Source organism: Nycticebus coucang, chromosome 5, assembly GCF_027406575.1.
Source record: "Nycticebus coucang isolate mNycCou1 chromosome 5, mNycCou1.pri, whole genome shotgun sequence".
NCBI lineage: Eukaryota > Metazoa > Chordata > Mammalia > Primates > Lorisidae > Nycticebus > Nycticebus coucang.
The window spans coordinates 50,268,480-50,284,167 of NC_069784.1; the positions used below are offsets into that span (position 1 = coordinate 50,268,480).

General features: G+C 41.3%; 1 protein-coding gene across 4 annotated transcripts in view; it reads left to right on the top strand.

Moving 5' to 3' along the window:
* Positions 1-343: 343 nt before the first annotated feature.
* The window catches only part of HAO2 (hydroxyacid oxidase 2), a 35,804-nt gene continuing 20,459 nt past the window's right edge, over positions 344-15,688 (top strand). Inside the window, exon 1 of one of the 4 annotated variants that reach the window (XM_053592691.1) lies at positions 344-590. The gene's annotated coding sequence lies outside the window, so the exon portion shown is untranslated. The remainder of the gene's footprint in view (positions 591-15,688) is intronic. The other 3 variants (XM_053592692.1, XM_053592693.1, XM_053592694.1) reach the window with 3 other exon arrangements.

Genomic DNA, 15,688 nt, shown 5'->3' on the forward strand with positions numbered 1-15,688 from the left:
CTCAAAATTATTAGTGGTTCTCCCTCAGTAATCTAGATTGGCCAAGCATGGAGGGCTCTGTAGTGCCCCCCACCCCTCCTAGCCTGGGTTCCCAGGCTGGGGTTACTCTTCTCCCATCCTCTCCCCATCTTCCCAAACAAGCCCTTCCTTGCCCAAACATGGAGAATTTTTAACTTACTACCTGAAATCACCCACTCCCTTCCTCTCACCATCAGCGATGAACAGGGGACAACATAAGGTTTAGAAGTAAAAAAGTAACTTATTTACTCTGAAGTTGAATTTTTGTAAAGAACATCTCCTAATTTTGAAGCATATTTGCAAAACCAACAAGGTCAGCCTTGTTCTGCCTTCATTGCTCATTTACTGCCAGCTGGATGTTCTTTTAAAAGATTAATTTTTAATCTTAAATGTCTGTTTTGCCCATGAACTGTCAGAGTGACCTGCTCTTTGCTGCTGCATCTGGCTGTGGGGCAGGCTTTGAGTGGCTGCCTCTAGACACGCTTTTCCTTGTGTATTGGAAGACATTGGACTCAGTTTGTTGTCATCTGTGTTCTGTGCACTTGGAACCAGGAAAGGAGACGAAACCGCAGGTAAGGTGGAAACAGAGGCTAGAGACTGTGGGAGGCATTGTGGAAAACAACTATGAATCCACAAGGTGATGTCATCAGCAGAGAGGGAGGACACTGGGGGACCAGCGAAGAAAGACTGTTTCAAAGAGACAAGGAAGGTCTGGGGACATTAAGTCTTAGAACAGGAGTCCTCAAACTTTTTAAACAGGGGGCCAGTTCACTGTCCCTCAGACCGTTGGAGGGCTGGACTATAGTTTTAAAAAAAAAAAACTATGAACAAATTCCTATGCACACTGCACATATCTTATTTTGAAGTAAAAAAGCAAAATGGGAAGAAATACAATATTTAAAATGAAGAACAAGTAAAGTTAAATCAACAAGCTTACCAATATTTCAATGGGAACTATGGGCCTGTTTTGGCTAATGAGATGGTCAATGTTTGGTTCCATATTTGTCACTGCTAGTCATGACAAGTGTGCATCAGTTAGTCTAGATCTGGCTGGAGATTTCAGATGTTTCATTCTGGAAAAAGTCTGTTCACAGACATAAGTGCTACCAAAGATGGTTGCCATTTTGAGCGTATGGTTCCTGAGATTAGAATATGTCTCAGAGGGGAGAGATGCATAGAAATTAGGAAGGCTGCTTGACTTGAATGTATCCTTTAGAGAGTCACAATTCTGCAGTTCAGCCAGTTCCATTTGGTAAATGGTATCCACATTTTCAATGTCAATAGAAAATGGGTTACAGAAAAGCTGTATGTCCTGTTCATGGAGATGAAGCTCTTTAAATCTAAATTGGAACTCCTTTTGCAACTTTTTCAGTGAATCCACAACATGTTTTATTTGGGATTGAAATCAATGAATTTTCCACTAACATATTTTGAGTTGTGGGGAGATGGCAGAAATTTTCCTCTTTTACTTGTTTGATGAGGAGGCCTAGTTTTACTTCAAATGCTTTCACATGTGATTGCATATCACAGATGAGTTTACTCTTTCCTTGAAGTTGCACATTGAAATTGTTGAGTAGCTCTGTCACATCTTTCAGAAAGGCAAGGTGCCATTTCCATTCTGCACCATTGAGCTCTGGTACTTGTTTTTTGAAAGCAGAAAAGCTGTAATCTGTGGAAGTAGGTCATAGAAATGTTTCAAATTTCTCCCTCGACTCAGCCAATGGACTTCTGTGTGGTACAGAACATCTTCACAGGCAACATTTAGCTCAGACAGAAATTCCTGAAATTGTCTGTGGTTTAGTGTATTACCTCTAATGAAGTTAACACAGGATATCACAGTTTTCATAACAGAGTCCTATTTCAGTGATTTACTATGCAGCACTTGTTGGTGGATGAGGCAGTGTATGGCTATTAGATGAGAATGGTTGTTTGTCCATCTCTTGGTTAATGTGAGCAGTTACTCCTTTCTTAGACCCCACCATGCTAGGAGCACCATTAGTTGTCACACTGGCTAGCTTTGCCCAGTCCAGCTCCAAACCATTTACAGTTTGGCAAACCTTTTCATAAATATCCTCTCCTGTAGTTGTTCCTTTGATGCTTTGCAGTGCAGCAAGCTCTTCTGTGACTTCGAAATAGTCATTCATACCACGAATAAAAATTAGAAGTTGTGCAGAATCACGAACATCATTACTTTCATCGAGTGCCAAGGAAAAATAGGAAAGGTTTTTTGAGGAGTTTTGGAAATGCTGATGCAAATTGTCTCCCATTTCTTCAATCCTTTGTGTAATTGAGGGTCCTGAAAGACTCACTGTACTAAATAAATTGGCCTTCTCTGGACACATCTCTTTGGCAACAGAAAGAAGGCATTCTTTAACAAATTCTCCCTCCATGAATGGTCTGCCAGTGCATGCTATTATCTTGGCAACTTGAAAACTTGCTCACAGTGATGAAGTATTTAGCTATTTCTGCTTCACAAAAGTATTTTGCTGAGTTATCAATATATATTTCAGTTTTAATATTTTATCTTTTCTCACTTCTCCGGCCAAACTATCATATTTATCTTTATGTTGAGTTTGATAATGTCGACGCAAATTGTATTCTTTGAACACAGACACTATATTCTGGCATATCAAACACACAGCTCTTTCCTTGTACTGCATGAAAAAAGTAATCATAAGTCCACTATTCTTTGAATATCCTACTCTCCAAGTCAATTTTTCTCTTTCTTGATATCATTGTTTCCTAGGGATTCCAAATTGCTATTAGTGAAATACCAATATATATATACAGCACTCCAAAAACAGTATACCAGCAATAACTTTGCCCACACAGAGACATATAGACTGCACTGCCCATCAATGCAGTCTGATCAGTGTCCATCAATGCAGCCTTGCCAGTCCACATTGTATCAGCCTCACCAGTGCCCATATGGTGGAAGTCCGCTTTTACCTCAGGCTCACACTGGTGTGGTGCAGGAACGGGCATGATTACAGAGCCGGTTCCTCCACCACCTTTCCAGTTCACACTACCCTGTGCAAACTGCACTGCAATCTGTGAACTCGCACAGGAATCTGATCGCATGGGTGAGAAGACCCATGTGATCAGATTCCACTGCAGGAAAAAAGAAGGCATGTATGCCTTTTTTCTTCCAAATCTAATGCGAGTTCAGCCATATGCTTGTATGCTGCAGTGCTCAGAGATAGCAACAGTGTGAACCAGGACTTACACAGCACACAACATACAACATCATACACAACTGAGTAGCAATCAGAATATAAATGCACTTACTGGCAATTAAATTGGGTTTCCTACTCCTCAGCTGTCTGCAGAGCCAGATTCACTTCCCATGGGGCTCTAGGCAGATTACCAGTTTGGGGCTCCCATGCAATAACACTGAGCACTGACCATTTGCATTAACACTGAGCACTTATAATTAACATAACCACTGAGCACTATTTGTATTACCTCTGAGCTCTGACCATTTGCATTACCTCTGAGACTGACAATTTGCATTAGCACTGAGCGCTCACTATTTGCATTAGCACTGTGATGCAACCCCCCTAGAAACTACCCCCAACCAACTAACCAACTTAAAAAAAAAAGGCTTTCCTAACTTCAAACAAGGACTTTTCTAACTTCAAAAAAAGGTGCCCCCATCTGCAGAAAAAAAAGGCCTCCCTTAACTGCAAAAAAAGGGCCCTACTAACTGCAAAATGAAAAAAAAAAAAAAAAAAAAAAAAGACCTCCCAACTTCAAAAAAAAAAAAAATCCTAACTTGTTCTTACCTCGGTCCTTAGGCAGCAGCAGGCTCTGCACAGGCAACCTGGTGACTTCTCTGATAACACCAGAAACTGAGAGGAGGAGTCAAGAGACAGAGAAGGAGGGACGGGGAGAGACAGAGAGAAGGAGCAGAGTCAGGGAGTAGGAGGGGAATTGGAGAGTATGGGGCACATTCCACACATACACACTGAGCCCCGGACAGTGGGTTGCTAAGCAGGATGGCAATAACACTGGAGGGGAGAGACAGAGAGAAGGAACAGAGTCGGAGAGTTGGCACACATTCCACAGGCAGGCAGCTGTGGCAAAAACACCCCAGAGGCCGGATAAATGTCCTCTGCAGGCCACATGTGGCCCACGGGCCATGGTTTGAGGACCCCTGTCTCACAACCATGTGGCAGAATATTTGTGGGTGTCTATCGGAGGAAAAATGGTACAAAATATGTTTACTTGAGAGGTTATGAAAATGTAAGAGATGCCGTCCTTGCCCTCAGGGATATGGTTAGTATAGTGACTACTACTTCCTGGCCACAGGCAGAAGACAACAGTGACAGGATGATACCTCTAAAAAGCAAAGAAGTTAATATTTCTCCAACTGATGGATTGGTGGTAGTTTCTCTGAGGAATGTGCATGTTTGGAACTAGGTACAGATTGCCACTAATGACAAGCCTCGGGAGATTGTGATTGGGTCGAGTTGAACCCACAGGTCAGTTTTGGAAGAATGCCTAAGAACACTTATCAGGACAGGGTGGCACTGGCCTCAAAATAGACAATGGGTCAAATAGAGATCAGAGGGGAAATGGCTCTTTGTGGCTTTCTGGCTTCTAAGAGTAAACACAATTCCCCAGACTGTCACTCTTAACCAGTAGGGTGTTCTTCATTGTGTGAGATCCTTTGAGACTCACATGGTCCCTATGAGATGGCATCATCCTAATTGTATAACTAGATGACAACTGGAGCTTGTCTGAGGTAGGTGGCATAGAACACTCTCTATGGGAAACTGTTTGAGAGGCCATAGGAATATTGACACATTCACAGGCGAGTCTCTGCTGAAAAGGCCTCTGGTTGTATGCTGAATTGTATCAGCCAGCAGACTAGCTATCTGAGCTATCGAAGTCTGCCTCCTCCTTCAACTGTATGGTGAATGGGGAATTGAGATTGACATGAGAAAGATTTTATTTTATTATTATTGTTATTTTATTTTTTACATATATATGTGTTTATTAGGTTTCTACTTCTTGCCTTCACAAAATTAAAAAGGCTTAAAATTTAAGAACAATAACAATGTTTAAGATAAGGACTAGAAACAAAAACCTCGTAAAGAACGAATGAAGATAAATATATTCAGAAAAGAAATCATATGATTGCTGCATCAAAATATTAAGCAATAATAATAATAATGCAAAGAAAGTAACATTCACATTGTCAAATAAGAGTATGTCTATTATAGAATGCTTTGACTCTGAGGTTCAGTATAGAGTCATCAGGTAACTTATTTTTTTTTAATTTTTTTTCCAAAGTCTCAAAAAATGAACAACTAATATTTATAAATAAAAGTAAAAGATAATTTCAAAATATTATTTTTTTTTGAGACAGAGTCTCACTTTGTTGCTCTGGGTAGAGTGCTCTGGCATCATAGCTCACAGCAACGCCAAACTCTTAGGCTTGAGCAGTCCTCTTCCTCAGCCTCCCTAGTAGCTGGGACTACAGGTGCCCACCACAATGCCTGGCTATTTTTAGAGCCAAGATCTTGCTCTTGCTCAGGCTGGTCTCCAACCTGTGAGCTTAGGGCAATTCCCCCTTCTTGGCGTCCCAGAGTACTAGGGTTATAGGTATGAACCACCACATCTGATCTTAAAGAGTTTATTTTTTTTCAAATCTCTGTGTCTAGCAAAATGCCAAGATATATTAGGTTAGATTAGGCTATGCTATAGTAAAGAATAAACCATGAAAACTTAGTGGGTTAACACACAAATATCTTTTTCTTACTCATACAAAATTAGCTGATTCAGGCGGCACCTGTGGCTCAAAGGAGTAGGGTGCCGGCCCCATGTACCAGAGGTGACAGGTTCAAACCCAGCCCTGGCCAAAAACTACAACAAATAAAAAATTTTAAAAAAAAAGCAAAATTAGCTGATCCTCTCCAAAAAGCAAATTGGGATCTAAGCTGCCTCTACCATACAGCTCTGCCTTCTGGGGGACTGGAGGGTTGCTGCAGAGGAGGAGACAAAGATGGAAGGTCGCATACCACCTCTTAGATTCCTGAGCCAGAATCACACACGTCCCTCCCACTCTCAGCCCTGGGCCGCAGCTAGATAATCCTGCCTATCTTTAAGCACCTGGGAAATGCTGGGGAGCACAGGGGAGCAGTAAATACCTCTGTCATCCCTGAGAAGAATGTGTGTCACTAAACTTTGCTGGAGAAATGAATGAGTAAATTTGACACAGGGTTTAAGTGACACCATGACAGAATGACACAGATCCCGAAGCAGCTTTCAACCCCCTGAGCATCGGGGGAAGTGCACATGTCACCAACAGAAGGAGAAATGAAAAGGAACCTAATGAGAAGGCACCTGCCTTTTGTTGACCATCTAGGCCATACAAGTCACTGTTCTAGAAACTATAAGCACCATAGTGTTTAGTCTTCATGACAGCCCTAGGGGATAGATGCTAATATTCTGTTCTCACAAATATATTTTGTATGGAGCCATGAAGAGCAAGTGAGAGCTGAGATCTGAGCTCACGTGTGCCAAACATCAAAGCCTATGAGAGAGCTGATCTCTGTTCCACTGACTCCCTTGGCCATGAGCGCCTTATAGCAGCAGAAGCAATGGCCTTCAGAAAGCAATGTGGGGTAGGTGACCCGGGAGAGGTCAGGAGGAAGGCAAAGACTGACCAGGCTGCACTCCACAGCTAGGCTCCCCAGCCCTCACTGCTCTGCCCTCCTCCTGGCTCTCCCGCTACCATCCACAGACAGATACAGCTATCCGAGGCCTGCAGTCAGCAGAGAGCACAGGAGATGTTGGCGCCTGTTCTGAACCTGTAAGGAGTTCTGGCATCTCTTTAGCATATTCCCTGTAGTATCCTGGCCAAGCTCCTTTTGTGCAGCTTTCTGATCCTCCAGGACAGAGATTCAAATGTCCTCTCCCTCCCACTAACAGTCTGTACTGGCTCAAGAGCATTAGAAACAAGTTGGAAGGATTCCAGGTCAGGCTTTGCTATTCTTGCAGGTTAGCTTGGATAATTAACTTTGGATTCTCTAGGTTTTAAGTTTTAATTTTTTCATCTATAAAATGGGACCCTTGCACATCTGCTCTCTGATGGCCCTGGGCTTACTGGGTTATTATGCGCATCAAATGGAATAATGTATGGAAGGAAGGGTGATTTGTAGATTAAGATGGTTGTAAATGTAAGAGATTATTTTTTAATGACTGGCTAAATAATGAAAGGGTTTTTTTTTTTTTAACATTCTAATTGAGTTATGATTTTCCTGAGGAAAGGGAGCAGAGCCGCCTGTGCCCATGACATTTTAAACCTCTAAGATTTTTGCTGACCCTGCCATTCCATAAACCACATTTGGAGACACACATTTTCTTCTTGCCACAGTGCTTAAGAGCCAGGCCACTGGAGTAGGACACATTACTAGATGTACTCTCGAAGAAAGTACTTAACCTCTTTTCTTTCTTTTTTTTTTTTTTTAATGTCGATACAGTGCTCTGGCATCACAGCTTACAGCAACTTCAAACTATTGGGCTCAAACAATCCTCTTGCCTCAAACTACTAATTAGCTAGGACTATAGGTGCCACAATACCTGGCTATTTTTTAGAGATGGGGTCTCGCTCTGGCTCAGGCTGGTCTTGAACTCATGAGCTCAGGCAATCCACCTGCCTTGGCCTCACAAGTGTTGGTATTTTAACCTCTTCAGCTGCAGATTTCTCATCTGTGAAATGGGAAAACAGTATTTACATTGGGGACCACCCTAAGGATTAAAGCCCCAGTGCACATAAAGCGATTTACCAGCGCACCGGGACATCCCGAAGCACTTGATAAGCAGCTGCCATTGCACTGTCATTATTCATATTAAGGAACCATCATGTTTTCTCCAATGCTCTTTGCATTATCAAATTGTTCCACTATTCGTTAGAATAAGAAAATCCCTAGTCTTCAAAAACACTATATGAACGTTTGGATCAGTGTCTGCCAAGATCCCCTAAACTGTCTCTCGCATCCTATAGAAAGGCATGTGGTTTACACCATGGCTGGGCTACAAATCCTTGTGTGGAAAGCATTTGTTTGGAACTCAGAACATATTTTCCCAGAGAAAGAATGCTATTAAAACAGCAGTTGGATTCCCAGGTGACTGAAAACACCCCCTCCATTCCCAAATTAGCAGAAAATCGGTCTATTTGCGACTCAAATGACTGGGAGGCAACATTGTTATATTGCTAGCCATTAACCCAAACTGAAAACTAGGAAAACTGGATAATAGTTTCTTTTATCTCTCATGACTGCCTGTGATGAAGAAAAGCCGGCTTAATTAGAGAGAAAGTTCCTGGAAATTTAAGTAAGAAATCTTTAGGTGCCTTTCAAAGGCTTTTGAAGTTCTTCACTAGGTCGGAGGCTGCTTCAAACGCCTTCACTCTTTTGTTTGGACTCAGGGGACTAGGTAGCACTGATTTCATTCTCCACTGTGGAGTTATTTTTGGTTTGCAAATGGAAAAGGGGAAGACATGGGAGAGACTAGAGTAAGACAAGAAAGGGTGTGAAAGATTTCCCTGAGAAAATTACTCAGTAATTTGGAGAAATTGAGAAAAGAGAAAGAGGCACACATATGTAACAAGACAGACTTTGATTACCTGGACTGTAAGCAGGAAACCCGGGTAGCATGAGAATCCATCCTCTCTGGTGAAAGGGAAATCATGACCAACTGGACAAATCTTTCCCTGCTGAAGCTGTAAGGTGGTGCCACAGGGCAAGAACAGGTTCAGGAGGAGGAGATAAGCCAGCGATCTGGTCTGGCAAATAAGACCAAATAATGTGCTGGTGCCCTGTTCTGTACTTCACTGCCACAAAGGAAATGTTGAGCTAGAATGCCAATCTCATCGGAACAGAGGTCTTGGCGTATTAGGAAAAGGGAAGGAAGGACCTCACCCAACTTTTCCTTTCTGGTGGCTTCCAATATACTATACATTAAACTTAAATATACAATTTTTTTTTATTTTTTATTTATTTATCTTTTTTTTTATTAAATCATAGCTGTGTACATTAATGTGATCATGGGGCACCATACACTAGTTTCATAGACTGTTTGACACATTTCCATCACACTGGTTAACATAGCCTTCCTGGCATTTTCCTAGTTATTGTGCTAAGACATTTACATTCCACATTTACTAAGTTTCACATATGCCCTAGTAAGATGCACCGCAGGTGTATTCTCACTAATCCCCCTCCCTCTGCCCACCTACCCCCTCCCTCCCCTCCCTTTCCCCTTCCCCCATTCTTAGGTTGTAACTGGGTTATAGCTTTCATGTGAAAGCCATAAATTAGTTTCATAGTAGGGCTGAGTGCATTGGATACTTTTTCTTCCATTCTTGAGATACTTTACTTAGAAGAATATGTTCCAGCTCCATCCAGGTAAACATGAAAGAGGTAAAGTCTCCATCTTTCTTTAAGGCTGCATAATATTCCATGGTGTACATATACCACAGTTTATTAATCCATTGGTGGATCGATGGGCACTTGGGCTTTTTCCATGATTTAGCAATTATAAATAGGGCTGCAATAAACATTCTGGTACAAATATCTTTGTTATGACATGATTTTTGGTCTTCTGGGTATATGCCTAGTAGAGGACTTATAGGATTGAATGGCAGATCTATTTTTAGATCTCTAAGTGTTCTCCATATATCTTTCCAAAAGGAATGTATTAATTTGCATTCCCACCAGCAGTATAGAAGTGTTCCCTTCTCTCCACATCCATGCAAACATCTCTGGTCTTGGGATTTTGTGATATAGGCTAATCTTACTGGAGTTAGATGATATCTCAAAGTAGTTTTGATTTGCATTTCTCTGATGATTAAAGATGATGAGCATTTTTTCATAAGTCTGTAGGCCGTGCGCCTGTCTTCTTCAGAGAAGTTTCTCTTCAAATCCCTTGCCCAGCCTGCGATGAGATCACTTGTTCTTTTCATGCTTATACGTTTGAGTTCTCTGTGGATTCTGGTTATTAAACCTTTGTCAGAGACATAACCTGCAAATATCTTCTCCCATTCGGAGGGCTGTTTGCTTGCTTTACTTACTGTGTTCTTGGCTGTGCAGAAGCTTTTTAGTTTGATCAGGTCCCAGTAGTGTATTTTTGAAGCTGCTTCAATTGCCCAGGGGGTACTCCTCATAAAATACTCGCCCAGGCCAATTTCTTCAAGGGTTTCCCTACACTCTCTTCTAGTATTTTTATAGTTTCATGTCTTAAGTTTAAATCTTTAATCCCGTGAGAGTCTATCTTAGTTAATGGTGAAAGGTGTGGGTCCAGTTTCAGTCTTCTGCAGGTTGCCAGCCAGTTCACCCAGCACCATTTGTTAAATAGGGAATCTTTTCCCCATCGAATGTTTTTAATTGGCTTGTCAAAGATTAAATAACAGTAAGTAGCTGGATTCATCTCTTGGTTCTCTATTCTGTTCCAGACATCTACTTCTCTGTTTTTGTGCCAGTACCACGCTGTTTTGATCACCATCGATTTGTAGTATAGTCTGAGGTCTGGTAGTGTGATTCCTCCTGCTTTGCCTTTATTTCTGAGTAATGTCTTGGCTATTCGAAGTTTTTTCTGATTCTATATAAAATGAAGTATTGTTTTTTTCAAGATCTTTAAAGTATGATAGTGGAGCTTTAATAGGGATTGCGTTAAAATTATATATTGCTTTCAGTAGTATGGACATTTTAATGATGTTCATTCTTCCTAGCCATGAGCATGGTATGTTTTTCCATTCGTTAACATTTTCGGCTGTTTCTTTTCTTAGAGTTTCATAGTTCTCTTTATAGAGATTTTTCATGTCCTTTTTTTTTTTTTTTTGTAGCGACAGAGTCTCACATTATAGCCCTCAGTAGAGTGCTGTGGCATCACACAGCTCACAGCAACCTCCAACTCCTGGGCTTCAGCGATTCTCTTGCCTCAGCCTCCAGAGTAGCTGGGACTACAGGCGCCCGCCACAACGCCCGGCTATTTTTTGGTTGCAGTTCAGCCAGGGCCGGGTTTGAACCCACCACGCTTGGTATATGGGGCTGGCGCCTTACCGACTGAGCCACAGGTGCCACCCCTTTCATGTCCTTTGTTAGATAAACTCCCAAATATTTCATCTTCTTTGGCACTACTGTGAATGGGATAGAGTCCTTAACTGTTTTTTCAACTTGACTGTTGTTAGTATATATAAAGGCTACCAATTTATGAATGTTGATTTTGTAACCTGAGACGCTGCTATATTCCTTGATCACTTCTAAGAGTTTTGTAGTAGAATCCCTAGTGTTTTCCAGATATACAATCATATCATCTGCAAAGAGCGAAAGTTTGATCTCTTCTGACCCTATATGGATACCCTTGATCGCCTTTTCTTCCTTAATTGCAGTGGCTAAAACTTCCATTACAATGTTAAAGAGCAATAGAGACATTGGGGAGCCTTGTCTGGTTCCTAATCTGAGTGGAAATGATTCCAATTTAACTCCATTCAATATGATATTGGCTGTGGGTTTGCTGTAGATGGCCTCTATCAGTTTAAGAAATGCCCCTTCTATACCAATTTTCTTAAGTGTTCTGATAATGAAGGGATGCTGGATATTATCAAAAGCATTTTCTGCATCGATTGAGAGAATCATATGGTCTTTGTTTTTTAATTTATTTATGTGCTTAATTATACTTATAGATTTATGTATATTGAACAAACCTTGAGACCCTGGGATCTCAAGGGTCATGATGTATAATTTGTTAGATGTGTTGCTGGATTCTGTTTGTTAGGATCTTGTTAAATACTTTTGCATCTATATTCATTAGTGATTTTGGTCTATAATTTTCTTTTCTTCGTTTGGGTCTTTTCCTGGTTTGGGGATCAGGGTGATGTTGGCTTCATAGAACATGTTGGGTAGTCTTCCTTCTTTTTCTACATTTTGGAATACGTTGAGTAGTATAGATACTAATTCCTCTTTAAACGTTTGGTAGAATTCTGACGTGAAACCATCTGGTCCCAGGCTTTTCTTTTTAGGGAGATTTGTATGGCTGATGCTATTTCCGAACTTGATATGGGCCTGTTCAACATTTCCTCTTGATTCTGGCTAAGTTTTGGAAGGTGACGCGCTTCCAAGTATTGGTCAATTTCCTTCAGATTTTCATATTTCTGAGAATAAAGCTTCTTGTAATATTCATTAAGGATTTTTTTAATTTCTGAAGGGGCTGTTGTTATTTCATCTTTGGCATTTCTGATTGATGAGATTAGAGATTTTACTCTTTTTTTCCTGATTAGATTGGCCAAAGGTTTATCTATTTTATTGACCTTTTCAAAAAACAAACTTTTTGGTTTATTGATCTGTTGTATAATTCTTTTGTTTTCTATTTCATTTAATTCTGCTCTAATTTTGGTTATTTCTTTTCTTCTACTGGGTTTGGGGTTGGAATGTTCTTCCTTTTCCAGTTACTTGCGATGTACCATTAAGTTGTTAACTTCCTCTCTTTCTGTTTTCTTGAGGAAGGCTTGCAGTGCTATAAATTTCCCTCTTAGGACTGCCTTTGCGGTATCCCAGAGGTTCTGATAATTTATGTCTTCATTGTCATTTTGTTCCAAAAATTTGGCAATTTCCTTCTTGATCTCATCTCTGACCCAGCTATCATTCAACATAAGGTTATTTAGCTTCCATGTTTCTGTATGAGTATGCAGATTCCTGTTGTTACTGAGCTCAACTTTTATTCCATGGTGGTCCGAGAAGATGCAAGGAATAATTTCTTTTTTTTGTTGTTTTTTTGTAGAGACAGAGTCTCACTTTATGGCCCTCAGTAGAGTGCCGTGGCCTCACACAGCTCACAGCAATCTCCAACTCCTGGGCTTAAGCGATTCTCTTGCCTCAGCCTCCCGAGTAGCTGGGACTACAGGCGCCCACCACAACACCCGGCTATTTTTTGGTTGCAGTTTGGCCGGGGCCGGGCTTGAACCCGTCACCCTCGGTATATGGGGCCGGCACCCTATCGACTGAGCCACAGGCACCGCCCGAGGAATAATTTCTATTCCTTTAAATTTCCTGAGCTTAGACTTGTGACCTAAGATGTGATCAATTTTGGAGTAAGTTCCGTGGGCTGATCAGAAGTATGTGTACTCACTTTTGTTGGGATGAAATGTTCTGTAGATGTCTGATAAATCCAAATGTTGGATGGTTAGGTTTAAATCTAAAATTTCTTTGCTCAGCTTCTTATTGGAGGATCGATCCAATACTGCCAAAGGAGTGTTGAAATCTCCAACTATTACAGATCTGGAGGAAATCAAGTTGCTCATGTCTGTTAGAGTTTCTCTTATAAATTGAGGCACATTCTGGTTGGGTGCATAGATATTCATAATTGAAATCTCATCATATTGAGTATTTCCCTTAACAAGTATTAAGTGACCATTCTTATCCTTCCTTACTTTTGTTGGTTTAAAGCCTATTGTATCTGCAAATAAAATTGCAAAACCTGCTTTTTTCTGATTACCATTTGCCTGAAATATGGATGACCATCCTTTCACCCTGAGTCTGTATTTGTCTTTTAAGTTAAGACGTGATTCTTGTATGCAACAAATATCTGGCCTGAGTTTTTGTATCCAGTCAGCTAACCTATGTCTCTTTTGAGGACAGTTTAAGCCATTCACATTGACGGAGAATATTGATAAGTCTGGTAAAATTATGGGTATCGAGTTTTTCAAAAGTCCAGTGGACATTTTTAGTCCTTACACCAGTGTGGAAGTTGGAGTTTGATCAAAAGTTTCTGAGTGAGTTTACTTTTTTGGTGGAGGATTGGGTTGGTCATTATGGAGGATAGGTCTGAGGATATTCTGAAGAGCTGGTTTGGTTATGGCAAATTTCTTCAACATGTGAATGTCATTAAAGTATTTAATTTCTCTATCATAAATGAAACTCAGTTTAGCTGGATACAGGATCTGGGGTTGAAAGGTATTTTGCTTTAGGAGATTAAAAGTCAATGACCACCCTCTTCTGGCTTGAAAGGTTTCAGCAGGGAGGTCTGCAGTCATTCTAATATTCTGCCCTTTGTAGGTAATGGCTTTCTTACATTGGGCTGCTTTGAGAAATTTCTCCTTCATATTAACTTTAGTGAAGTTAATTATGATATGCCTGGGGGATGTCTTATTGGGGTTGAGTTGTGCTGGGGTTCTGAAGCTGTCTGCTATCTGAATTTCAGAATCTCTAGGCATGTCTGGAAAATTCTCTTTCATAATTTCGTGCAAAAGGGCCTCTGTGCCTAGCAAGGCCACTTCATTGGATTCAGGTATTCCAATCAGTCGGATATTAACCTTCTTCGAATTATCCCAGAGCTCTCTGAGAGAATCATCCATTTTTGCTCTCTATTTCTCTTCCTCTTTGAGAGTTTGGGAGCATTCAAAGGCTTTGTCTTCAATGTCAGAAATCCTTTCTTCTGCTTGCTCCACTCTGTTACTGAGGGATTCTACTGTATTTTTCATATCTTTGAGGGCTGCAAATCTTGCTTCAGTGTGTCTAAGTCTTTGGTGGTTTTGTCTTTAAATTCATTAAATTCTTGAGACAACTTTTGAATTTCTCCTCAAATTCCTAATTCCATTTTATTAATCTTGTTTGCAATCCAAATTCTGAATTCGATTTCTGACATCTTAGCCAGTTGTTTGTGTATGGGATCTTCAATTACATCTGCCATATCTTTCCTTGGGGGGGTTGATCTATTCTGGTTATTCATGTTACCAGAATTTTTCTGCTGATTCTGCCCCATGATTGTTTTACCCCCTTTGATTTTTCCCCTGGAGCTTTGTCGAGGACCCATACAGTGCTGTGGCCTGAGAAACTGGGGCTCTGTTAGGTGTGGTGGGGCTAAGTGGTTCTGTCTTGTTTTCACCTGGTTTCTGTTCAACCCTAGTGAAACAGTGACTCTGGGTTGAAGTCTCAGCTGTGGAGAAATACCAGCAATTAAGTCACTCCGTCCACCACAGGCAACAATTGGAAAAGGAAAATCAAACCTTCCTACAACCACACACCCAAGGCACTACCTGAATAGTCCTCAGACAATTAGCTCAGTTCAAAGGGTCCAATTCAATTGTCTCAGTCAGCACCTGTCTCAGGTGGGAGAGTTTAAGAGGTCTCTGGGAACTGGATCACAGAGGTCTGGTTGACTACTCTGATATGGCTTGCTCCAGTGCTGCGTGGAGTCAGGAGGACCCACCCAGCAAATAGATCAGTTTGGGAAGGTTGATGCCTCCTTCCACACCTTGCAGCTCTGTCACACCCAGTCGCTGCTAGCCCTGCAGGGCGTGACCCAGTCAGTTGTCTGCAGTGGGCAGATACTCCAGAGGTTTGCACCTGCCTAAATCACAGGGAAGTCTGTATCTGCTCATCCAGGCCGCTGCTTTCTACCTCTATCCAGCAGGAGGTAGTGAGGCCTGTCAACCTCGGGCACTTGATGGAGGCTGGGGGTGTTCACTCAGTTCCAGCCCCACCCTTAGTTTATGTTACTGGCTGAACAGAACAACCCTGTGGGAGTTTGTTTCTGACCCTCCTAAATTCCTCTGCAGAGGAGAGGCAGATTTGAGTTCCCGGAACCTGTGCCTCAGGCCCTGTCTTTACTCCTGCAGGTTTGTATTCCCAGCCCAATTAGTTGTCAGTTGTAGGCTCTTGGCCTC